General features: G+C 45.6%; 1 long non-coding RNA gene across 1 annotated transcript in view; it reads left to right on the forward strand.

The window, feature by feature from the left end:
• Positions 1 to 26639, forward strand: part of LOC142572974 (uncharacterized) — a 39762-nt gene that overhangs the window by 10351 nt on the left and 2772 nt on the right. Inside the window, exons 2-3 of the long non-coding RNA XR_012826186.1 lie at positions 15220 to 15327; positions 20614 to 20769. This is a non-coding gene — a long non-coding RNA (uncharacterized LOC142572974). The remainder of the gene's footprint in view (positions 1 to 15219; positions 15328 to 20613; positions 20770 to 26639) is intronic.

The following is a 26639-nucleotide window of genomic DNA, read 5'->3' on the forward strand; positions in this document are numbered from 1 at the left end:
GCCGCTTCCTCCGCCTCCTCCGAGGAAGAGCCAGGAATGGAGGCGGCCGCAGCGACCTGGCCGTGAGAGTTAATGACTGATATTGCGTAATGATTTCTGTTCCCATATTCGGCGGCATCAACATAGAGCACGTCTTTAGAGGTGGAGAATTGTTTTTGGAGAGCCTTTGCTCGCTGCCTCCTGCGCTGTTTGTGATGCACAGAGTGCATGTTTTTAGGAAGTGGGGGGATGCAGAGGTTCTCGTGTATGTGATGTGGAATGGTGTATTTAGTCTTGATGATGGGTGCCGGAGTGATAGAGTTTGTAGAATGTGTCGACCTGTTGCAGTGTTAGAAAGTCTGCTATATTGGGATGTGAGGTGGGCTTCTGTGAGTTCTGTAAGTGTGTTGAAAGTTCCAGTAAGCATTAGCCTTTCAGTGGAGGTACGTATGGGGCCCCCTAGAGCGAATTTATATATTTTGCGTAAAAGAGTGTCGATCTTATCTCATTCTGATTTAAGGAAATGTAGATATGGTGTTGCGAATGTAATCTTACTGATAACGAAGGCCTGAATCAAGCGGAGAAGTTCGGCCTCCTTTAGTCCGCCATGTTTATTGGAGACTCGCCCTAGAAGACGCAGGGTGTGATCGACTGTGGTGTGGAGTGTATGTAGGGTATATGTGTTGAGCCGGTTGCTTTGAATGTGTAAACCGAGCACCCGGAGCCTGTCCACTCTAGTAACGAGGATGTGGTTTAGGATTACCCCTATACTAGACATGTGTTTTCCGGCCCCCCGGTGGGATGGCAGAAGTAGCAGCTCGGATTTTTGAGGGGAGCATGTGAGATTCATAGCCCCGGCATGAGCCACGACGGCGTCTGCTGCGGCCTGTAGAGTGTCTTGAATCTCTCCATCGGAGCCACCAGTCGTCCAAAGAGTGATGTCATCGGCGTAGAGTGAAAACTTGAGATCGGGAATAGACCGCAATGCTTGCGCCATCGGCATCATAGAAAGATTAAAAAGAAAAGGGGACAGCACTGAGCCTTGGGGCGTGCCGTAGCTACCTAAAGCGTATGAAATGGATTGCTCTGTGCCTATGTGTATCGTTGCGGTACGGTTGTACGGTACGGCTCCAGGGTTGTCAGATTGGTAGCCAAATCGGGCTACTTTTTGTCCGAGTTGGCGTCAGAATTTTCCTTTTGGCTATGTGGCTGTTTTTGAGCTGCATCTTTTTCCTGTGCAAAAAAAAAAGTAGATATAGTTAAGCACACATGAAAAGCACGCTGGAATCAAAACGCAGACGCCAGCAGGTTAAAGAAATTGAGCGCGTCTGCTACAAAATCAAAATTTGCAAGTTCTCTGTGAGAGAACACATATGCATGTCAGAAGGTCAAGGATCGCGGCCTTTTGATAATTTTAATTAAGAAAGCTGGCCTCAGGAAACACGTCTCCTTCCGCAAACTGCCCCTTCGACGACTCGTACTTTTATGACCTCTTTTGGAAGTCGTCTGTCAATTAAACGTGACAATACGATATCAGAGCATAAGCTTAGTTACAAGTTCAGTTACTGAAGTGTCTGGAATAATTAGAATTAATTAGAAATCACTGAGACGACCGGGGACGAAATTCAAAATAAATTAGAAATAAAAAAATACAGTACAAAATTCACGGGTTTCATTATACATATAGTATCAGAGCATAAGTTCAGTTACGAGCTGAGTTACTGAAGTGTCTGGAATAATTAGAATTAATTAGAAATTACTGGTTACCGCACACCAAAGCACAGAATCGTAGACTTCATAGACCCGCCACGTGAGCACGACTGTGGTGGAATTCCTGGTAACCCGGAAGTAGAAAGCGGAAGTAATGACGTCACGCACAAGAAGGTGGCATGATATTTAATAGGCTAATTAATGTAAAACAGTTGCCTCCGAGTTTGGTTCGTGAGTTACGTTCGCCTAAAGTTATTCTAAAGAGTACCAGCGCCGAGGTGCGAGTGCCACTGAGAGACACCTAAGTCAAAGATTAGGGTTCCCTACCATTTCGTTAGGTTCATTAGCAGCATTTTTTTTTCCTTTTGCCTCTTTGCAACTTTAATGTGGTACTGGCTTTCAGGCTACGACGGGAGCTGTGTAATTCCATTATCGGCTCTATTTGTGGTTGCGCTACTATTATCACTATGCACTGTACCGGCCCATTACGTTACTGCGAGTAAGGTAATGGGCCTATAATTTTTCAAGCCTTCAACGTCTCCCTTTTTGTGGATTAGTATAATGTTTGCATTCTTCCAGTTTTCTGGGACCCTTGCAGTCGATAGACACGTCGTATATAGAGCCGCCAGTTTTCCAAGCATTGTGTCTCCTCCATATTTGATTAAATCGACTGTTATTCCATCTTCTCCTGCCGCTCTTCCTCATTTCATGTCTTGCAAGGCCCTTCTGACCTCATCGCTAGATATAGGAGGAGTTTCTGTATCCTGTTCATTACTGTTTCTAATGGAGGTATTCCGAATCCACTGGGTACAGTACAGGTCAGTATATAATTCTTCTGCTGCTTTTACTATATCGTCTAGATTGCTGATGATATTATACTGCTTATCTTTCAGTGCATACGTCTTGGTTTGTCCTATGCCAAGTTTCCTTCTCACCGATTTTAGGCTTCGTCCATTTCTTACGGCTTCTTCAGTCTTTCTCACGTTATAGTTTCGCATATCACTTATTTTCGCCTTGTCGATCAGTTTTGACAGTTCCGCAAATTCTATCTTATCTCTTGAGTTGGACACTTTCATTCCTTGTCTCTTTATTAGGTACTTTGTTACTTGGGAGAGCTTGCCTACTGGTTGCCTTGGTGCATTACCTCCTGCTTCAATCGCTGCCTCTGAAGCCAGCCTAGGTACGATTTCATTCATTACCTCTATGCCATCTTCATCTCTCTGTTCTAAGGCTGCATATTTGTTTGCAGGTACCAGCCTGAGTTCGTCTGCTTTTACACTTACTGCTGCTTGGTTGACCCGTTTCTTCTTGACAAATTTTACTCTTTCTCTCTTCAAATTGAGGTGAATCCTAGCCCTCACTAGACTATGATCACTGCACTTTACCCTATCACTTCTACATCCTGCACTATGTCGGTCGGCAGAAAGTATGAAATCAATTTCATTTCTTGTTTCACCATTAGAACTTTTCCAGGTCCACTTTCTGTTGCTACGCTTCCTGAAAAAGGTGTTCATTATTCGAAGCTTATTTCTTCCTGCAAATTCTACCAGCATCTCTGCTCTGGCTTTCCTAGAATCGACGCCGTAGTTGCCAATTGCTTGTTCACCAGCCTGCTTTTCCCCCACTTTTGCATTGAAGTCGCCCATTTCTACAGTATACTGAGTTTGCACTTTTCTCAAGGGTAATTAAAGATCTTCATAAAGTTGATCTACTTCCTCATCATCGTGAATGGATGCTGGAAAATAAGCTTGTAGTACCTTTAATCTGTACCTCTCATTAAGTTTGATTACGACTACTGCTACCCTCTGACTAATGTTGTAGAATTCGTCAATGTTGTCCGCTATGTCCTTATAGATTAGGAATCGCACCCCGTATTGCTTCTTATCTGGGATACCTCTATAGCAGAGGACATGGCCGTTATTCAGCAATGTATAAGCCTCACCAGTTCTAATCTCACTAAGGCCGATGATATCCCAAACAATGTCTGATAGTTCCTCAAAGAGTCCTGCTAATAAGCTAGACTTCGGCTGTTAAAGGTTGACAGGGTCAGTTTCCATTGGCAGCCTGTCCGGACCCAGAGATTCTTAGCACCCTCTGCTGCGTTACAGGTCTGACCGCCGCCTTGGTCAGGTGCTCCGCAGCTACTGGGGGCTGAGGGCGATAGGTTAACTGTAGTAATCATTAGGAAGGTAGTGGCCGAATACTGCACCAGGAGGTCCAATTCCTGTTCTCCTGAGGGAGTGTCTTTGTTCAAGCTTTATGGGCCTTCCTAATTTGGTTGTACCTGGATTTGTATACTGACCCACTCGCTCTCAGCATCTTTTGCCGATGTCAGGCGTCACTCCAAGCCTGCAGATGTGCACTGGAGGAGGTGAAATTAAAGCTCACCATCGTCAGAATAATAAAAAAAAAGAATCTTATAGGAGGATTCGAACTTCCGACTATGGCAACCGAACATGCGACCATAGCCTCCTCTATAATATAGGAGGCTGTGATTCGACACAGCTCAGTCAGAGAATCCCGTAGGCGGCGAGGCTACGTTATTTTTCCGCGATAGATGTGTTTTGCTGATAGCGAGGGGTAACTAATATAGAACGATTTCAAAGTGGTCCTGGCCTTGTAATTCCGGAATTGTCACGAGCGCGGGCGGCCGTGAACTCGGCTAGGCAAACTATACAGGCGTTCCGACGGTCTCGGACATGTGTGGGGAATGTGGGGGGGGGGTGCAAAATAATGGTGGATGTGGTCGCTTCTCTCACCCGAGCGGCGACGAGGCACGGCGTATTTCCATCGTGTGCTGCGTCGAAAGGCCGAGTCGTCGAGAGTGGGTAGCTGCTGTTACGTTTCGCCTACGACGCGCGGTTTAGCCGGCGCGACTGCAACAAAGCGGCAGACATTTTGGCCCGTTCGGCGTCGCCGCTACGCTCCCCGCCAGGCGCGTCCAGGCATGTTCCGATGCCACGTGCCTTCATGTGCGTGTGTGAGTGTATGTGCCATTGTGCCCGACCGGAGGCGCTACGAGAGTAGAAGTCACCTTCTCCTCCCAGCCATTGTGCCCGACCAGAGGCGCTACGAGAGTAGAAGTCACCTTCTCCTCCCAGCCATTGTGCCCGACCAGAGGCGCTACGACAGTAGAAGTTACCTTCTCCTCCCAGTCTTTGTGCCCGACCGGCGGCGCTACGACACTATGCGTCACCTTATCTCATTGTACAATCACGTGCTCGTCTATTGAGGGGTTCCTTCTTGCCCTCAACTGCGAGAGTATAAAAGCAGCTGCCCCCGGACGCCAAAAGAGGGCTCCGATTTCTTCTGTTGAGTAAAGTGCTCTCCCATCTCTCTACTTCGGTCAACCTGACCGCCAACTCTTTGCGATGTTAAAATAAACAAGTTGTTTTGTTGTTACCAGTCGACTCATGCTTTGCCGGGACCTTCGGATGCTTCCAGTTGTACCCCAGGCCGCCAGGCCAACGCTACCCTTGGGGCTTGCGACCCAGGTGCAACAACGGGCGTCAGCGCCGAGTTCCCAACTGGTCGTACCATCGGTGCGACCACAACAACCGTTGCCATCGGTGGGATTCAAACAACTGGTGGCAGCGGTGGGATTCAAACAACTGGTGGCAGCGGTGGGATCGCGACAACGGAGGCCAGCAGCGAAGAGATGCAGTTGACTGTATGCTGAGCAGCTCAACAACGATCCGGGAGCAGTGCAACGAGCCCTGTGTGATGACTGGTTGCCTGCAGCGGAACGACTGCGCTGAATTCCTGCCTGCGAGGTTTGGTGAGTGCGGGACTTTCTTCTTCTGAGCTTTGCCAGGCTTTCGTTAGTGTCAGAAACAGAGCTGGTAATTGTGGTTGTCGTTGCTGCCGGGTTAGTTTGCGGCAAGACAATATTAGGCAGTAGAGAAAGCAGCATTCAGAGCAGCCATGGATTTGAAGTCGTTGCGCAAACCGAAATTGTTGGAGCTTGCAAGAGAGTTGGGTCTGGATGTCTCAGACAAACTCAGAAAACCAGAACTGCTAAAGGCTATTCTTGAGTTAGAGGCTGAGGATGACGAGCTGTCGGAATGCCTTGAGACTATTGAGGAGAGGTCAAAAAGACAGGAGTGCGAACTTAAAGAACAGAAAGAGAAAGATGAGCGTGAACGAAAAGAACAGAAAGAAAAAGAAGAGCGTCAACACGCTTTGGAAATGAAGTGTCTTGAGGTAGAGATGGAACGCGCTCGTAATGGAAGTCAGGCACACGGTGCAGGAGAACGCGTATTGTTCAAAATGACTGACCTGATGCGGCCGTTTAAGCTTGGAGAGGACATTGGTTTGTTCCTGGTTAACTTTGAGCGAACGTGCGAGAAGCAGGGGTTCTCTCGGGAAACGTGGCCACAGCGCTTGCTCACTTTGTTACCCGGCGAGGCGGCCGACGTAGTCGCTCGCTTGGATAGAGAGGAGGCAGAGGATTTCGGCAAAGTGAAATCGAGTCTTCTAAAAAAGTACCGGCTGTCAGCGGAGGCGTTCCGTCGGAAGTTTCGGGAAAATGAGAAAGGCAGAAGTGAGTCATACACAGAGTTTGCGCACAGGCTTATGTCAAACATGCAGGAGTGGCTCAAAGAAGAGAAAGCGTTTGGTGACCACGATAAAGTTCTGCAGTGTTTCGGGCTAGAACAGTTTTATAGTCGGTTACCGGAGAACGTGCGATACTGGGTCTTGGATAGGCCAGACGTTTGTACGGTGGCTAAAGCCGCTGAGCTAGCCGAGGAGTTTGTGACGCGTCGGGCTCGCGGAGCTAAGGACGGTCAAAAGGGTGAATTTGGCTCGAAGTTTGAGAGGCCGAGGTTCACGCCCATGAGATTAAAGGGGGACACGCGTAGTGAGGATGCGAGTGAAAGCAGTCCGACCAAACGTAAAGAGACAGCGGCAGCCAAACGCAGAAAGCGGTTCGAGATGAGGCGAGCGCGCGTTTGTTATACGTGCCAGAAGCCGGGGCACTTTTCGGCGCAGTGTCCGGAAACAACACCAAAAGTTGTGTTTTTTTCATTATGCAGCACTGACGAGAACATGAAGCTTCTCGAGCCTTACATGCGAGACCTCCTCGTGAACGGGAAAGAGTGCCGAGTGCTTCGCGATTCCGCAGCTACAATGGATGTAGTTCACCCGTCTTACGTAGAACCCCATATGTTCACGGGCGAGTGCGCATGGATCAAGCCAGCCGTGGAAGCTCATAGCGTGTGTCTGCCAGTAGCAAAGGTGCTTATTGAAGGACCTTTCGGAGCGCTTGAGACGGAGGCGGCAGTGTCATCTATGCTGCCCCCCCAGTACCCGTACCTATTTTCGAACAGGTCCGATCACCTCCTGCGCGAGAGGGGGCTTTTGTTTGGTGAGGCTAGCGTTCAGGCCTTAACCAGGTCGAAGGTTCGGGAGCTCGCTGCAAAGGCGGTAGTTGCGGGGCCGACGTTATCAAACAATGAAAAAGGGTCAGAGGCGCAGCAAGCTGATATTCAGAGCACGCCCGAACTGAATAAAATTGAGTCTGTAACGTTAAAGGCACCAGATACTGGAGAGGAAATGCTCGATAAGGGAAAGTTAGAAGAGCTATCTGCAGATTTGCTCATCGCGCCTACGTCAGACGGACTTGATAGGTTGCTAAAAGTCAGCCGGTCGGCTTTGATAGCCGAGCAAAAGAAGGATGGTAGTCTAGAAAACGTGCGCTGCAATGTCAAGGAAGGTATCGCCCGGAAAAATGCGCGTTTTGTGGAAAGAGGTGGAGTCCTGTACCGGAAGTATCTAGACCGCAGAGGAGTGGAGTTCGATCAGCTGATCGTTCCTCAATGCTATCGTCAGGATCTGTTGCGCTTGACGCATGGGGGTTCGTGGTCCGGACACCTAGGAGTTAAGAAAACTAAGGACCGTCTCTTGCAAGAGTACTATTGGCCAGGGTGTTTTCGGGACGCAGACCATTTCGTGAGGACATGTGACAACTGTCAGCGGGTAGGCAAACCAGGGGACAAATCGAGGGCGCCGTTGAAATTGGTACCTATCATTACGGAGCCTTTTAGACGGCTCGTTATTGATACAGTGGGACCTCTGCCGGTAACAGCAACGGGGTACAGACACATTTTGACGGTGATCTGCCCAGCGACAAAGTTCCCTGAAGCAGTGCCGCTTAAAGAACTCAGCTCAGTTGAGATAGTCAATGCACTACTGTCCATATTTGCGCGAGTTGGTTTTCCTGCGGAAATCCAATCAGATCAGGGCACAGTGTTTACTAGCGCTTTGACGACAACTTTTCTCGAAAGGTGTGGGGTAAAGCTGCTACACAGCTCAGTGTACCACCCACAGTCGAATTCCGTTGAGAAGCTCCACTCCGTCATGAAGCGCGTGTTGAGAGCATTGTGTTTTGAACATCGAACTGACTGGGAGCTGTGTCTGCCTGGGGTGATGTTTGCATTAAGGACCGCGCCGCATGCGGCTACGGGGTTTTCGCCAGCTGAGCTGGTGTACGGTCGCTCGCTTCGGTCTCCGCTTCGCATGCTTCGAGAATCGTGGGAAGGCAGGGGCGACGACCCAGTCGTGGTGGAGTACGTGCTTAAGCTCCTCGAACGCTTAAGAAGGGCACAGGAGTTGTCAGGTGAAGCAATGGCAAAGGCCCAGCAGAGGGCCAAGGTTTATTATGATCGGACAGCCAGGGCCCGTCGTTTTGAGGTGGGCGATGAGGTCATGATATTGCGCACATCGCTAAACAACAAACTAGACGTGCAGTGGGAGGGCCCAGCACGAATTGTTCAGAAACTGTCGGACGTTAACTACGTGGTAAGTCTGCCAGGAAAGCGGAAAGCACAGCAAGTTTACCACTGTAATCTGCTCAAACCCTATAAACAACGGGAAGCAGTGGTGTGCATGATGGTAAACGTTCCTGAAGAGCTTCCGGTCGAGCTTCCGGGACTAGGCTCAGTGACGAACAGGGAAGACACCGGTCAAGTCATTAGTGACTTAGTCAGTGGAGCATCGCTGTCGCGTGAGCAGAAAACCGAACTACACCAGCTCTTACAAGAGTTTCAAGATCTGTTCTCTGAGAGGCCTGGTAGGACTTCTGTCCTTACTTATGATATAGAACTTACCTCCCCAGAGCCAGTACGATCCAAGGCGTACCGGGTGTCACCCCGCCAGAGCGATATTATGGAGGCTGAGGTAAAGAAAATGCTACAGCTCGGTGTTATTGAGGCAGGTGAGAGTGATTATACCTCCCCGTTGATTTTAGTTGAGGTACCGGGCAAGGAACCTCGTCCTTGCGTCGACTACCGCAGGCTTAATTCCATCACTAAGGATCAAATTTATCCGATCCCTAACATCGAGGAGCGCCTTGAGAAAGTTAGTAGCGCTCAGTTTATTTCCACCCTAGATCTTGTCAGGGGTTATTGGCAGGTTCCACTTACAGAAGAGGCTAGTAGGTATGCGGCGTTCATTTCACCAATGGGAACATTCCGTCCTAAAGTATTGAGTTTTGGTTTGAAGAACGCGCCATACTGTTTTTCAAGCCTCATGGATAAAGTGTTGCGGGGACAGCAAGAATTCGCTTTACCGTATCTAGACGACGTAGCGATATTCTCCGCATCCTGGTCTGAGCATATGGCACACTTGCGGGCAGTGCTAACCCGCCTGCGCGAAGCGGGCTTGACAGTCAAGGCTCCTAAGTGCCAGTTAGCACAGGCTGAGGTTGTCTACCTCGGTCACGTGATTGGTCAGGGTCGTCGCCGCCCCTCTGAAATAAAAGTGGCCGCTGTGCGAGACTTCCCGCAACCGCGCACGAAGACCGATATTCGGTCGTTCTTAGGTGTCGCCGGCTACTATCAGAGGTACATCCCCAGGTACTCTGATATCGCGGCTCCCCTGACGGATGCTCTAAGAAAGACAGAGCCTCAAACAGTCGTCTGGGACGAGACAAAGGAAAGAGCTTTTAGGGCCCTAAAGAGTGCCCTAACAAGCCAGCCTGTGCTACGATCGCCAGACTATACAAAAGGGTTCGTTGTTCAGTGCGATGCTAGTGAGCGAGGCATGGGCGTTGTACTGTGCCAACGGGAAAATGGAGAAGTAGAACACCCCGTCCTGTATGCTAGTCGTAAGCTGACCAGTCGTGAGCAGGCGTATAGCGCCACCGAGAAAGAGTGTGCATGTCTCGTGTGGGCCGTTCAGAAATTGTCATGCTATCTAGCCGGCTCGAGGTTTATCATTGAGACGGATCACTGCCCTCTCCAATGGCTGCAGACCATCTCTCCCAAAAATGGCCGCCTCCTGCGCTGGAGCCTCGCTTTACAACAATATTCCTTTGAGGTGCGTTACAAAAAGGGGAGTCTCAACGGTAACGCCGATGGCTTAAGTCGAAGCCCCTAACGTAAGAATCAGCCTCAAAATTGTTTGTTACTGATGTTTTTCTTCCTGAGGCAGGATTTTTAACATATTGCTTTTGTTTAGTGTTTCAAAGTGATGATATGCTTTCTAGTGCAATTTTCCAATTTGTGGACGCGTTCTGAGTGATGCTAGACTACTGTAAGGAACTAGGCAGTGGTATAAAAAGGGGAAAGAGCCTGGCAGGGCTTAGTGAGGGTTGTGCCGTGCTTGCTGACTGAGCGGTTGAGTTTCAGCGTAGTTCTAACGCTTGCCGGGAACGAGAACAAAAATGTGAACTCTCCCGAAGTCACTTTGCAGTGTCCCGTGCGAACCTGAACGAGAGAACGAGGCCTTCTCTGTGCGCTGCGCTCAAGAAACGTCGAGGGACGCCCGACTTCGGTTATGAGCATCATCGAGCGACATCCCTCCGGACAGCGGATGCAGTCCCCTGTCCATCGGGATCTCCTTCCCCCGGCGGGGCGGTCTGTTACGTTTCGCCTACGACGCGCGGTTTAGCCGGCGCGACTGCAACAAAGCGGCAGACATTTTGGCCCGTTCGGCGTCGCCGCTACGCTCCCCGCCAGGCGCGTCCAGGCATGTTCCGAGGCCACGTGCCTTCATGTGCGTGTGTGAGTGTATATGCCATTGTGCCCGACCGGAGGCGCTACGAGAGTAGAAGTCACCTTCTCCTCCCAGCCATTGTGCCCGACCAGAGGCGCTACGAGAGTAGAAGTCACCTTCTCCTCCCAGCCATTGTGCCCGACCAGAGGCGCTACGACAGTAGAAGTTACCTTCTCCTCCCAGTCTTTGTGCCCGACCGGCGGCGCTACGACACTATGCGTCACCTTATCTCATTGTACAATCACGTGCTCGTCTATTGAGGGGTTCCTTCTTGCCCTCAACTGCGAGAGTATAAAAGCAGCTGCCCCCGGACGCCAAAAGAGGGCTCCGATTTCTTCTGTTGAGTAAAGTGCTCTCCCATCTCTCTACTTCGGTCAACCTGACCGCCAACTCTTTGCGATGTTAAAATAAACAAGTTGTTTTGTTGTTACCAGTCGACTCATGCTTTGCCGGGACCTTCGGATGCTTCCAGTTGTACCCCAGGCCGCCAGGCCAACGCTACCCTTGGGGCTTGCGACCCAGGTGCAACAACGGGCGTCAGCGCCGAGTTCCCAACTGGTCGTACCATCGGTGCGACCACAACAACCGTTGCCATCGGTGGGATTCAAACAACTGGTGGCAGCGGTGGGATTCAAACACTGCCCTGTCGTATATACACATACGTACATATATACGCGGATACTTTCGCTCCCGAACGAATCGGAAGACTCCGCCCCCGGGTTCTCCGCGACACCGAGCTCATACTACTCGCGTTTAAAATCTATCTATTTAACGTTCACGACGCGCTCGCTTCGTTCACAAAAAAGGGAGGCATCTCAGTAGGCACGTATCGGCAGCGCGCTTCGCAGATTTGTGCAACCATAGTGAAAACGAAACCAATCGGATCGAAAACGACCATTTTACACGTGATACGCAATTCATCGTGTTGCCGAAGCCATGCGCGCGCTTTTGATTTCCGAAGCATAGAATAAAGCGCAAGTGTCTAACAATATAGCAGCTGTACTTTTAAGCTATAATTATGTTGTACTTAATAACAGCCGAATTACATACAGTAATCTCATCGACTACATCCGAAGTACCAAGATTTACCTGACAGGCCTCGCCACTTACTGGCTTTTGAGACTTTCTTTGCCAATTTAAACTTATAATCCGTACTTCAAACGCGAATTCGTGGTGGATTCCCATCACTATAAATCATAATAATTTCATTTCCACCAACGTCTCACAACACATTCTGACCAGTCGTCAGTCCCTTTAAGCATCTTCCAAGTTTTTTGTTCGTGCTTACATTCGAGGTTCATTTCGACAGGTTCGCCCTCTGCAGCGTTTGAAGTTGAATTTCCGGGGTGAACAAAAAAGTGTTCTGTGTGCAAGCATAGACAAATAAATATAACAAGAGTGGACACTCGGCGAAAACTGGCAACAGGAAATACGTCACGCTAGTATTAACACCGACTGTTTGCTGCCGCGAGCATCGAAAAAAAAAAAGAATGTCAAATGAGGTTAACAGAAATCGTTTCATTTTTTTTTATTCTTTCCCGGCAAAAGTAAAAATACCTGCGCATAAATTAAATTAAACTTTGCGGCTTACTTTCGTTGCCTAGCGACAGGCGAATGACGAGCCAAGTGCATGCGTCGTTCGTCAGACACTGCAAATTTCTTTTTCTATGCACACCGCCGAAGCGAGCGAGACCGGCCGTCCATCTGAGCGTTGGCCTTTTCGGTCACCCATCTGCCTGTTTTTCTACCCGGCGAATTCTCACGCCCTTTCTGAACTTCGACATGGCGCCCCTGCACTATTGGACTATACGGCCAGGTGAGAAATTTTGTTCGACAGTCTGCGAAGCATTTCAGGCAATTAGTCTTACGGCACGGCACCTAGGCTAGACTGGTGGCACAGTTAACGAAAAATACGCGGCCGTCGTGAGCACTTAATTTGAATTAATGAATCGCACTGGGATATGTTTGCGACGCTTTCTATGAGCCCCAGTATTATTTTAACTTATTTCGGTAGTTTTTGGGCATGGTGGGCCCACAGGGTGCTTTGACGCAGTTTCGCGTGTGCGGAATCTTACTGCGACAAGTTTGCGACAACTTTTGCGGCCCCACAACCAATTTAAGCCTTCTTTCGGTGCTCACGCTTGTCGAAAACGCAAGGAGCAATTGCCAAGAATAATACGGGAACGTGTTGCTTGCGCCGGCAGAACGCGCAAAAGATAACACCAAGGGGCTCAAATGCCAAGAACTTATAGTTCGAAAATTCTGTCTTCTGAACGACTGGAAGACAGGCTTTGCACCCACGCATTTGTCTTGAGTGCGAGTAGAAGGAATTCTGCGAGCGTCCCGCATGGTCTGGTTGAGAGCCTGTGTTGTGGCCACCTCTGTATATTCGTAGCGTGCTATTGCGTCGGTTGTAGCCAAGTTCTGGAAAGCCGCAGTATCCCGTGTATTCGTGCTATTAAAGTGCAGGAAATAAGGCCCGCCTCATCTCTTCCGTCTCCTTTTCAAAAATCACTTCACAATAAGGCCCGGGAAGAGGGGAATGCTTGGAAATGGAATATTTTCGTGGTATGTACGGTATTGTTTGGGATGAGTCGGGTATGTTCTACGCCACGTATGTAAATGCGAACTGCTTTCTTTGTAATGACACCCATTCACCACTTTCGCACGCTTCGCCTCTACACGCATTATTCTTGCATGTTAATACCAAAACGACACTTCCTTGTAATTTAATTTTTTCAGCTGAAGTCTTCTGGTGGAGCTTCCTACGGGAACTACTGCTGCTGGTGCAATAACATTGGATGAATGCACAAAAAGCCCGCAACGAACATTTATATAGAGTAAAATAAACATTTCCTCGTTTGACAAGGCGTCTTGCGTCTTTATGAAATTGCACGTAGCACATATTAGATGGAGGCTTGTACAGATCGGTCGCAATCAATTTTACTTAACGATTTCGCGCGAATACCGCGCGCGGTCGAGCTGTAGAAGAAAAAAAATAAAAAAGCGTAGCCGGTGTGGCGCGTACCAGCTAGCATTCAAAACACGCGCGCACCAAACCGAAACCAGAAGTGTGGCTCAGGTATTAACGCCGGCGGCTTTGCGCGCTGCAGTCAATTGGGCCGCTGGGCTCTGTCCGTTCTTGATGTATTCCTTTCTCTATGGTGCAAGTATAGTGTACTAGAATAACTGTTCTAGTACACTGCAGGTGCAAGCATGATGTCGACGTCTAGGGTCGACCGTCACGGCGTCGCGGACATTTTGTTACAACGGGTTGTGCAAAAAGGATCGTAGTCGAATGTGACAATGTATATACAAATAAAACTGGCTTTATTTGGCTACAACCTTGTTTTGCTGTTTTTTCTATTTGGCTAGCTTTGGGCTACGCCGCCTTGCCCGATCTGGCAACACTGGCGCTAATAAAACTATGGGAATAACGAATGTTTTTTTAGCGTTGGTAGCCACCCTAGCGTTGGCTCGCACGCATCGAAACGCGGAAAGATCGCGGTGAAGAGCTCCTCTCTGTTATCGCGCGCTTATTTTGCTTATCGCTGTCATCTCCTCGTTGCGGCACATGCTAAAAGTGTCCCCCGTTACCCCTTCAACGACGGACGTTTTTCTCTTCGACGCAGAAGTCCCGCCCGGCTTGAACGTTTGACGATGCTTCTGCGGCTAGCACTTTTCGTTTGAAAATATAGTGCCATCGCCTGTTTGGATAACGCCACGCTACGGACCATGCCGCATGCCAATACGACACATCTCAACACAGGAATGTCGCTCATATACTTCAATTGGCTACTGGCGCGGCTAATAGCGGCTGCAGTACTGACTTTTCTAGATGGCGCTAGCTATACACCATAGTTATCATTTCTAATTACAAAGTGGCGCGTTTTTTAAAATCCTCGAGTCTAAGCCGAGCCTACAGTGTGGTATATGATTATTTGAAATAAACTATCGGCTTAGATTCGAATAACTACGGTAAGATAGCTTAACTGTCAGTTGGCCTTTATTCTGCATGGTTACTGCGCTGCGCTATCCCATGTGACTGTCAAGATAGCTGTGTCGCTTGCATTGCTGTCAGAGTAGTGTGTAGTCTCTGCGTTTCTTTCCATTTTTGTTGTTCCTAGCATATGAGTCTTTTTTTCTTTCAAAGCACCTGCCTTTACTCGGAGGTCGCATTTGAAATTCTGTGTAAGCTATCACTGTTCATATGACATTATACCTTTGTCACTGCAAGAAAACCTTGGGTGAAACATTCATAGCTGTCGTGGAATGTGAGTTTGAAGTAATGTACAGTTCATTAGGCTGCAGATCGAGAGAAAGCAATGACAATAAATTTAAGACAAGAAACGAGGCGAAAACAAGGTCCATTTTGTTTGTTGTATAGCGAGCTATTACATTTAAACTGTTTCGTTTATATAAGCCAGTGCAGCTTAAAGCTGTCAAAAGCCAATGTGCTATTATTTTGCTATTCTAATTTAAGTAGTCGTTTGTGTTACCTGCATCAGCTGGTCATTGTTTTGTGAATTTCAGAGGTGGCTAGGAACAACGCAACGTGAGCTAATATGCTGTCACGCTCTATTAGTACAGTGGAAGATTGCCTGACAACACTGCTGCTTGAGCGTCACCTGTGCCTCAAGGGTAAATGTCGTACATTTTATAACCTTGATTAGATTGAATTCTTACTGTGTTTTCTGGCATATATGAAAATAAGCTATGCTTGTATTTATATGGCGGGTGTCATGTCGACTAATGTGGCGCGTGGCTGGTACGACGGATGGCAGTGACTCTAAAAGAAGAGAAAGAATAGTGGGATTCGGCGTGAGCTCACAGGACGTGGCACCTCGGCCAACAGCTAATCGCAGAGGAACACGAATTGTAGAAGAGGGAGGAGAAGAGAAGGAAAAGTGGAGTTTTTGTTGGTCGAGAATCGCATATCAGGTGAGCTCCTTCATTCCTACTCACTTAGCCTGTGTTAAAGGACTAGTTCGTGGAGTCGACTCAAGCCTTTCCCTTTCAGAAATTTTAGATATGTTTTCTGTTGCCAGGGCCGTGTCCGTATTTCATTGCTCTCGCTAATTTGAGAATAAGGTACCCACAGAATCGGTCATTGTTACCTTCACTGGAACAACTCGTCCGATAGAGATCAAGGCCTGGCCACTCATTTACCGGGTTGAATCGCTGTCTCTTCGCCACCTCCAGTGTATCAGGTGTTGGTCTTACGGGCATAGCATTAAGGTACGCCGATCAGTTCCCCTGTGTCATAAATGTGGAGGAAATCACGAATAAAAAAACTTGTTCATCACAGGATGAACGGTGTTGACTCTGTAGTGGTTCTCACTCAGCTGACCATACTAACTGCTCTGCGAGAGCACAGGAATTACAAATTTTGGAAACAATTGAACAAAAGAGATGCTGAAGACGGGAAGCCCATTCTATCATTGCAGAGCGATCTCACGGATATGCGGGTGCAGTAAATCGACTGTCTCATGCAGTTGACTCTTCGCTTCCTGACGTCATAGCTTCGGCAGCAGAGAGGGCAATGCAGAAGGCAATGAAAAATCTATTTGTGAGCCTATCGGAGTCGTTAGCACAAATGGTTACCACCAAAATGACTCAACTCCTACAGGTGGTCGCCTGCCCAACCATGGCCACTAAACTTCCAATGCCTTCAAATGCGGATGTTGCAGAAACATCCCGCCCAGGCCCCCTCTAAGCTTCGAGCTAACGAGACCTCTCCTGTGTATCACGCAGAACAGGAATCAGATTGGAGCTCAGGTTGTGGCTCACAAGAAACACACATGGAGATTGACTCCCATGCTCTTAAACACCGGACATCTCCTGTCATGCAAAGATCTACAGTAACATATAACATGAAGACTAAAAAGTGCCAGAAAGAGAATTTTTCTAAAACAGACATTTTGAAGGATAGCGTCCTCAACAAGGCAGTTTCTAGTGCCGGTCTTAGCACAACATAGGTACGCTGAAAGTGTTACAGTGGAATTACCATTCCATTTATTCCGCTGCAATTGACTTATATTACCTCTGTACCCAACACTCACCTAGCTGATATCATTGTATTGCAAGAAACCTGGTTATTAGCAGAAGAGGCAGTTCATCTAAAAAATTACCGTACATTTTGCTTGGACCGTCCCTCTCGTGGTGACGGCTTAGCTATCTTTCTCTCTTCAAAAATTGCACAGCGGGCGAAAATGGCTTACCAGCTTATGACTTTAGAAAACGAAATTCTAGCTGTAGACATTTCTATCATGCCTCAGTCCTGCAGAACATGAATAATTTTTTCCAGAGACTTTAACTCCCACCATACTACGGGGGGGGAGGGGGGAGGAGGTACAAGACCGATTCAAGTGGTAAACATTTGTGGTATTGGGCTGCCAACAATAATTTATCGTCCATTAATGCACAAACACTGACATTTATTAGTAGTAAGTCACTTTCCGCAATAGATCTCACCTTCACTTGTACTAATTTGCCTACCTCCACCTGATCTGCTATAAACCCGGGCACAAGTAGTGACCACTTTCCTATTCTTTTAGAGCTTGTATGCCCATTGACTAAAATTACTAAGCATTGCACTTTTGTTAATTTCAACACATTTGAAAAGGTTTCGTACATTTTTTTATTGAATCAGAAATTGGATAATGAAGAAGAAAAAGCCATAAATTTATTGTCTGCTTTAAAAGATTCCGTGAAAAAATGTCAATTTACTGTGCACTCTACTAAAAGCGGGTCTTCTAACCCTTGGTGGAATGCAGAGTGCTCACGCCATTACAGGATAAGAAAAGCAGCGCTGCAAAATCTACTTCATAACCAGTGCCCTAGCAGTTGAAGGGGCTGTAAGTTCGTGACAGCAACATTTAAAAGAACAGTTGCAAATGCAAAAGACAACGTTGATTGTGAGTACTTCGAATTTCTTTCGAAGGCCATCAATAAAAGAGCACTTTTTCAATTTCTGAGGAATAAAAAGGTCCTTCCGGCACAAATAAACATAGACTCTGTGGTTCCTTCATGCTGCGAATTGACCAAATTACTGGAAGATATTGCTAAAGGTCTGGAATGTTGCTTTAACTCGATTTTGCCCAATGATCCTATGCCGCCTACTCATTGTGAAGACTTCGAAGAAGTTACGATTTCCGAGCTGGAAAATGTACTAAGCTAGCTGCCTAATTCAGCACCAGGCCCCGATGACATTACTATGGCAATAATAAAAACTTTTTTTTAAGATGTCATCACATGCATTGCTTACCATGGTAGACCATTCTATTAAAAATTCATGGATTCCTTCGGAATGAAGACTTGCAAAAGTTATCCCATTATTAAAAAAGCAAGGTGCCAGTTACGAATTAGATAACATTAGGCCAATATCGCTTACATCTGAAGTAGTAAAACTCGTCGAAAGAATCTTACACGACCGCATAGATAATTGACTGATAGAGAACATGATTTTGAGTCCCTGCCAAATTGGCTTCAGACGTGGGTGCTTGATTTGGTGTGCTCATGTTGATTTAGAAAGATGTATTCAACTAACTCGATGTCAGAAAAAAATATGCAGCCTTAGCCGCTTTGGATATCACTAAGGCGTATGACAGCGTAGAACATGTAAGCCTAATAAACGCGCTTCAGAATGCTGGTCTGCCAAAATATTTTGTCGTGTGGGTTTACAAATTTTTAAATGGCAGGGAATTTTACTGTTCTCTACGTGGATTGTTTTCATCAACTTATCAACAGTCAAGAGGTCTACCACAGGTATCAGTCCTATGTCCATTGCTGTTTAATGTTTTACTGAGTACTGTACCTTTGCAACAGGATGTGCATGTGTACTTATACGCCGACGACATTGCATTTTTTGCTGCATAGGTACATTAGATGCTTTGTATCAAACTTGACAGTCTTTTGTGAACTGCCTAGAAATGTGGCTTGATGGAATTAACTTCTCTGTGAATATATAAAAAAAAAAAAAGGTCATCCTAGTTATCCCTCAAAGCGTTCCAGTGAAAATTTTGATGCTATATCGACAAGGCAGTATATCCCACAGGTGAATTCTGGGAGTAATGTACACTGAAAAGCTTAATTGAAGTCCACATATAGAGCATATTACCTCAAAGGGAGCAGGCGCAGTAGGAATGCTGGATAGACTCGGCAGCAATCAATCAGGGTTGTGTCAGCATGTTCTCATTATGATCTACTGCATGTATGTTCGCCCGATAATGGAGTTTGGCTGCGTTGTTTTCTGGCGGACCTACATGTAAATCCAGCCTCTGATTCTACTAGAATGAGAGGCATTATGTTTATGTCTTCGGCTTCCTAAATTTGTCACTAACGATATGTTATATAAAAAAGCACGCCTGCCTTCTCTTCTCATGCGATTTCATATCCTGACAGTACAAGCTTTTCTAAAGATATGTGCATCACCAAAGAGGAGATCACAATATGTTTTTGTTCGTGAACCGGCCTCATTTTCAACTGTCAGTGGTATCGCTCACGTTTCCCTCAAGTTGTTTTTGCTCAAAAACTATTCGACCCATTAAACGTTCTCCTATGCGAAGTGCTCTTACTAAGTTCCTCGGTTCCAAATGCTAAAATTGAATTTGATGATATTTTCCCAAATAATGTTCAACATCTTCCCTATCAATATTTGAATAGTATTCTGGGAGACCACCTTGCACACCTGGATACAAAGATCGTTATAGCAACTGATGCTTCCGTCTGTGAAGAAAAGGCAGGTGTGGGCATTGTATCACCACATCTAAATTGGTCTTTTTCAATTCAGCTACCTGACTTCACGCCTTTCTTTCAGGCGGAATTATCAACAGTTCTCTTAGCTTTACGCAAATTACCACAGTCTCTGTCATCAGCCGTACTCTTAATTGATTGCCTTTCTGTCTGTTCTTCACTAACCACACCCAAATTGTCATATTCATTAAAAACTTTCTATTCTCTTCTCCCAAGACACTTACATCTCGTTTGTTTAGTGTGGGTGCCAGGTTACAAAGGCCTAGCCTTAAATGAATATGCAGATACACTTGCAGTAGCATCCCACGATGGTCCTATAATCCCCATTTTACCTTCGTTGGCTTTCATCATTGCGGCGCGATTAAGAAAATGTACTACTACAAATAAGCTTGCGCAATCATCTTTGGCAACATCTGATTTCCCGCATGTCAATTTTCCTTGGAACAAATGTTGCTCCTCTAGAAAAATTTAAATAACTGCTACAAGACTACGGTGCCGAGTCCCCCCATTGAATTTTTCACTCTACGGGTCGGGCCTGGCTATATCGCGCTTGTGCCCTCTATGCAATGAGAATGAATCTCTGGAACACATTTTTTTGACATGCTGCCATTTCATTATTCAACGGAAAATATTGTTTGGGAGAACCCTTCCAAAAGTTGGGCTTGAATTTGTCTCTTCCTATAACTCTTTCCTTTGGGGCTACCATACTGGGTTACAGCCACAGGAATGTTTGTGAAGTGCCACTGCATCTTTCTGTGCGAGACAAAATAAATTGCATGTTAGAATTCTTCAAAATTCTTATAACGTTCACAAAATTCACAAGAATGTCTAGATAATTGATTATTCAAACCTGTAACAGTAAACAGTTTAAACCCCAACTGCAAGAAACTCATTTCATTTCACCCTAACTTATTAAAAAGAAATGCTAACAGTTCCTTCACCACCAGATTCATGGCCAATCTCCCAGAGTGGGTTGCACCATTTCACTAGGGAACAAGAACAAGAAGCCCGGTGTGTGATGATGAGGAAGCGAGGCTGTCCAGCAACGGGTCCGAGCCTCAAGATGTCAGGAGCGCCGGGTGGAGAAGTGAAGCTGGCGGGCTGCGGGCCCTAACTTTAGGACTTTAGCGATGGTATGGAGTCGGTCCTAATTCCAGCTGGTGGTGTTTGCAGGTCCTGGTGACGTGGTGCAGAAGGCAAGAACTTTCTACCGCTCCCCTCCTGTGGCTACTTGACCGAGCTGTGGCTGATCTTAAAGAAGCGACCAACGCCTCACGACCTAACACTCACGTGACCGACGCCCTGCAGCTGCACCGCAACGCATGTCAAGTGATTCTTACCATTCACGGACCTTACTGTTTTAAACAATTGTTTAGTTGTGTGTGAACATCTAGAGCTGCAGGAAGGTTTTCTTTTTGTTAGTTCTGGCATTTTGTTTAGTTGGTTTGTGTGTGTTATACTTTGTTTTAATTATATGCATGTTTAATTAACAATCGGCTTCGTTGTTTCTCTTCCCTACTGTGGATTCATCTCAGTGGTCGCCAGAACAATTCGAATCGTGCAAGTGTAAATACACTACCGGGCAGACAACCCTGCATTAATCTAAGCAAACCAAATCTCAACAAATTGGCGTCCACGACAGGACAAAGCCAGTTGTTCATAGCTGCTAGAACGGAGAGTGATGAACATGAGTTTAGTAGAGCTTATTACGTTGGGTGAGCGCTTCAGGCTAAAGGGTGCGGAATTAAGAAATTAGGTTCTCGAGCAGGATGCGAAGGCGCGTGAGGAACGGGCTGCCGAAAGAGAGGTGGCCAAACAGCAGAAGGATCCACATCAAGTGCCTGTGCTTTAAGTGCGGCGTCCTAGACGACATTAAACGATTTGCCAGATCATGCAATGCCTTCAAAGAACCTTTCCAAAAAGTAGAGTGGGCAAAACTCCGCTTGGACGAATGCCGCTTATTGATACCCCATTCGAGCAGGTTGCGGTGGAAAATAACAGTCCGTAGAAATAATCCCCTGTGGAAAATAAAGATGCAGCAGATGCTTTTAATAACTACTTTCAGTCTGTGTTTACGCGTGATGTAGATGTTCCAACATACCCATACCCACTTACCTTTAGTAATCAACAGAGAAAACTAACTGGCTCTTCAACTATTTCCGAAACTAGTATAGTATTTTCTATGTTATTAAATATTGACGTAAAAAAAATGCAGTGGCCCTGATGGAATTCCGAACTTGCCGCAGGTGAAGAACGATCCCACAAAGGTTGTGGAATCATTCCCCACCTGCAGCAAGGTATTTGTATACACTTTCATTTCCATTAATTCATTGTTTCTTTATTTCATTAATTAAGCACAAGTAATTTCCTCTATGTTGTCCTTGGTGTGACTATATATATATATATATATATATATATATATATATATATATATAGCTTGTTGGATGACAATAAACTAGGGATGTGCGAATATCCAAAACTTTCAAATAACGAGTCGAATAGTGTCTTATTTGATTCAGTATTCGAATTAAGTGGTCGCTTTTCATAAATACGAATACTTTTGGAATACAGTACTTCGAATATTTCAAGACATCCACTACGCCCAAATAAACATAACATTGGGGCAAGAGTGCAGTAAATGTTCACCCCCATGGGGGGGGGGGGGCATCGTATAGTCATAAAGCATGAGAACTTGTGTAGTGGAGTAGGCTACGTCACTTGGGCAGCCATACTTTATAGGTTGTGCAGCCATCATTTCTATGCTCTGCAGAATCCTGTGAATGCAGGATCTGCTTATTTGCTTACAATGTCCCACTTGTGCTTTTAATAAACAGAGCCTCATAACGTACTGTGTAATGGCAGAAACTTACTAACCATAAGAATACTGGGATGTGAACATCGTTCTGTATGAATTGTGATTATGGCTGTTCATTATTTGAAAGGTATTTGATATTCAATTCAATTCGCTTCTGGCGCTATTCCATTCGTATTCGATTTGGTCTTGAATATTACTATACACACACACTTAGTATAACCAGTTGTTAGTTTGTGTGTAATCTTGTGCGTTCTATGTTTTTACTTTTTGTGAATTTGTATCAACTTTACAGTAACTTGGCTTCCATGGTCAATGTTCACGCAATTGTTCACGATAAAGGAAAATCATAGGAATAAAATCTGCACGTTACGCCAGTTTTGTTAAAGGCAGGAAGTTTTTCATGATGCTGTTTGGGAAAGTTGTTGCCATTAATTGCTCCCTTTGTGATGGGGGAGATGGTAAATGATTTCTTTAAAGTCAGTTGTTGGGTCTGAAAGGTTCATACGGAGGTCCCTGTCAGTGACTACAGAATTTTCTAGTTCCAGAATTTTTTAAATATTTGTTCTGCTTGCTGTGTGATTGAATGTGTCGCACATGCTTTCACCCTTTTTCTTGTACAATAGCGAGCCTTAAGAAGTAGAAAAATATTTTAGTAGGTTGGTTGGTTCATCAGAAACAACGGTTCTCAGCCTCAGTGCAAAACAAGACTAGTAAAGAAGGAAGACATCAAAACAGGACAGTGATGGCTTGATGTGTGTTCCTTCTGTTCCCATCTTGTTTGGGCTGAAAACTTTTGTTCTTGAGAAGCATACAGTACACGGCACAGTTGTCTGAAGCCTGAAAGTCAAGGAATCAGGCCAATAGACTGATTGAGGAATGAGGATTGAGGCCTGCTTGTTTGTTTCCATGCTTACTTATTTATTTTCACCAAGTGCGTCCTCCTTGTCAATAAATTCAGTTTGCCTATTTACTTTCAGTGATCATCAACTTCCATTGATATTGAAGTTTGAGAAGGGAAGCAGCAACACATAATAAAGTGTCAAGAAGAAGCAAGCAAAGATTCTGAATACTTCAGAAGTATCTGAATACTTCGCTTATCCTTTCAAGAGTGCAGCTGTTCAAGACATTTAGTTCCATTGTTAGAAAAGGATTACTGCTAAAGGTGCATTTGTCTCCAGTTTGATTTTTGCAGCTGCTTTTGCCATTGGCATCAGTTATCATTATTGCACACACGTAACTGAGAGAATCTGCAGGTGAAAAGATGCTATTTTAAAATTTTGTTTGTATGTTTTCCAATGTAACCATCACGGATCTAGGTACCCTCAATGAGAGGCTCTCCAGTGTTCAACAAAAAAGGAGACCCTGAAATCCTGCTCGTGTCTCCAATGCAGGAGACTGAAGACAACCATAGCAAGAGAAAATGAGATGTCTTGTAGTCACGTTGCTTTCTTCAGTGTTTGAAGAAGAGGCATCATGAGCAGGGTTTTAAAACAGAACTGAACTGATAACAAAGAAAAATATGATTTTGGACTCTCTCAATTCCTCAAGTATTATAAACCAACCTTCCAGCTGAACATTTTTTGGAGATCCTGGAGGGATTTACTAAAAATGCATAACAGGAAAACAGCCTCATTGACCTAGGCCTCTCCACCTTCATCATCATCAACCTATCTTAAGTTTACTGCAGGACGAAGGACTCTTCCTCCGATCTCTTAATTACCCCTGTGCTGCGCCAACCGATCCCAACTTGCGCCTACAAATTTCTTAATTTCATCACCCCACCTAGTCTTTTGCCGTCCTCAACTGCGTTTCTCTTCTCTTGGCACCCATTCTGTAACCCTAACCGTCTATCGGTTATCAAACCTACGCATTACATGATCTGCCCAGCTCCATTTCTTTTTTTAATGTCGATTAGAATATCAGCTATGCCTGTTTGCTCTCTGATCCACACCGCTCTTTTCCTGTCTCTTAACGTTACGCCTATCATTCTTCGTTCCATCACTCTTTGTGCGGTCCTTAACTTGTTTTCGAGCTTGTTTGTCAGTCTCCAAGTTTCTGGCACATGCGTTAGCACCAGTAGAATGCATTGATTGTACACCTTTCTTTTTAGTGATAATAGTAATCTTCCAGTAAGGATCTGAGTATGTCTGCTGTATGCGCTCCAACCCAATTTTATTCTTTTGTAAATTTCCTTCTCATGATCAGGGTCCCCTGTGAGTAATTGTCATAGGTAAACATATTCCTTCGTGTACTCTAGAGGCTGACTGGCGATCCTGAACTCTTGTTCCCTTGCCCGGCTATTGATCATTAACTTTGTCTTCTGCATATTAATCTTCAACCCCACTCTTACTCTCTCTGTTAGGGTCCTCAATCATTTGTCGTAACTCGTCCCCAGTGTTACTGAACAGGACAATGTCATCTGCAAACCAAAGGTTGCTGAGGTATTCGCCGTTGATCCTTACCCGTAAGTCGTTCCAATTTAATAGCTTGAATGCTTCTTCCAAGTACGTAGTGAATAACATTGAAGAGATTGTCTCTTCTTGTCTGGCCCCTTTCTTTATAGGTATCTTCCTACTTTTCTTGTGGAGAATTAAGGTAGCTGTGGAATCTTTGTAGATATTTTTCAAAATATTTATGTAGGCCTCCCCTACTCCTTGATTACGTACTGCCTCTATGACTGCTGGTATCTCTACTGAATCAAATGCCTTTTCGTATTCTATGAAAGCCATGTACAGAGGTTCATTGTACTCTGCAGATTTCTCAGTTACCTGATTGATTAGATGGATGTGATCCATTGTACAGTATCCCTTCCTGAAGCCAGCCTGTTTCCTTGGTTGACTGAAGTCAAGTGTTGCCCTTATTCTATTAGAAATTATCTTCGTGGATATTTTATATAATACTGGAAGTAAGCTAATAAGCGTATAATTTTTCAATTCTTTAACATCTCCCTTTTTGTGGATTACTATAATGTTGGCATTGTTCCCATTCTCGGGGACCCTTGAAGTCCTCAGACATTTTGTATAAAGGGCCGCAAGCTTTTCAAGCATGATGTGTCCTCCATCTTTGATTAAATTGATTGTTATTCCATCTTCACCTGCCACATTTCTTTGTTTCATGTCTTCTAAGGCCCTTCTAACTTCATAGCAAGTTATAATCTGTAACCTGTTCATTACAGCTTTCAAAGGAGGTGTCCTGGCTGCTCTGGGTATTGTACAGGTCAGTATAGAATTTTCCACTGCTTTTACTATATCTTTGAAATCGCTGATGATATTGACCTGCTTATCTTTCAGTGCATACATCTTGGCTTGTTGTATGCCAAGTTTTCTTCTCACTGATTTCAGGATGCGTCCATTTATTACTGCTTCCTCAGTCTTTCTTACGTATTCCTTCGCGTACTCTAGAGGCTGACTGGCGATCCTGAACTTTGAATATCCCTTATTCTCTCCTTGTTGATCAGTTTTGACAATTCCACAAATTTTATCTGATCTCCTGAGTTGCACAGTTTCATTGTTTGTTGTTTCTTTATCAGGTCCTTCGTTGCTTGGGAGGGCTTACCTACTGGTTGCCTTGGTGCCTTGCCTCCCACTTCAATCGCTGCCTCTGAAGCCAGCCTAGTTGCGGTTTCATTCATTACCTCTATGTAATCTGCATCTCGCTGTTGCAAGGCTGCATATTTGTTTGCAAATAACAGCCTGAATTGGCCCGCTTTTATCCTTACTGCGTCTAGGTTGGCCTGTTTCTTCTTCACCAATTTTACTTTTTCTCTCTTCAAATTCAGGTGACTCCTAGACCTCACTAACCTATGATCGCTGCACTTTACCCTACCTAACACTTCTACATCCTGCACTATACTGGGATTGGCAGAAAGTGCGAAATCGATTTCTTTCCTTGATTTCATCCCGCTATGGTTCATTCCATTTTTCATAGGCGCCTACTCAAAGCTTCGACACATTTTGCCACTTTGAAGCTGATGTCTTTCTGCAGTCAGGTTTCTTGCGTTAGAACTGTGCAACAGTGCGAAATGTTGTGGTAGCATATACTATAATCATGCATCGCAAAAGGTGCTGTTACAACAAATTATTTTGACATTGACCACATCAGCTACAGCATCGACTGCCAAAAACGCTCTGCCGATAACTCTGCAACACATGCAGCATAGGGAGAACAGTGCATTAAGTAGGATAAGGATTCCACGGGACAATTGTACTCTAATTCATTCAAATCTGTGACCTGCTGTGAAGTAAAGAAATAACAGCAGCTTCCTTGCAGCCGTATTGGAACATTGAATGCTGCACCATTTTAACATGAAACTCAGTTAGCTGTAAAATTGGGGAAAAAGGTGAAGCTTCAGCTACAACACATGCGAGGTGCTCTTCGCCAGTGC

Source organism: Dermacentor variabilis, chromosome 2 (assembly GCF_050947875.1).
Source record: "Dermacentor variabilis isolate Ectoservices chromosome 2, ASM5094787v1, whole genome shotgun sequence".
NCBI classification, from domain to species: Eukaryota; Metazoa; Arthropoda; class Arachnida; order Ixodida; family Ixodidae; genus Dermacentor; species Dermacentor variabilis.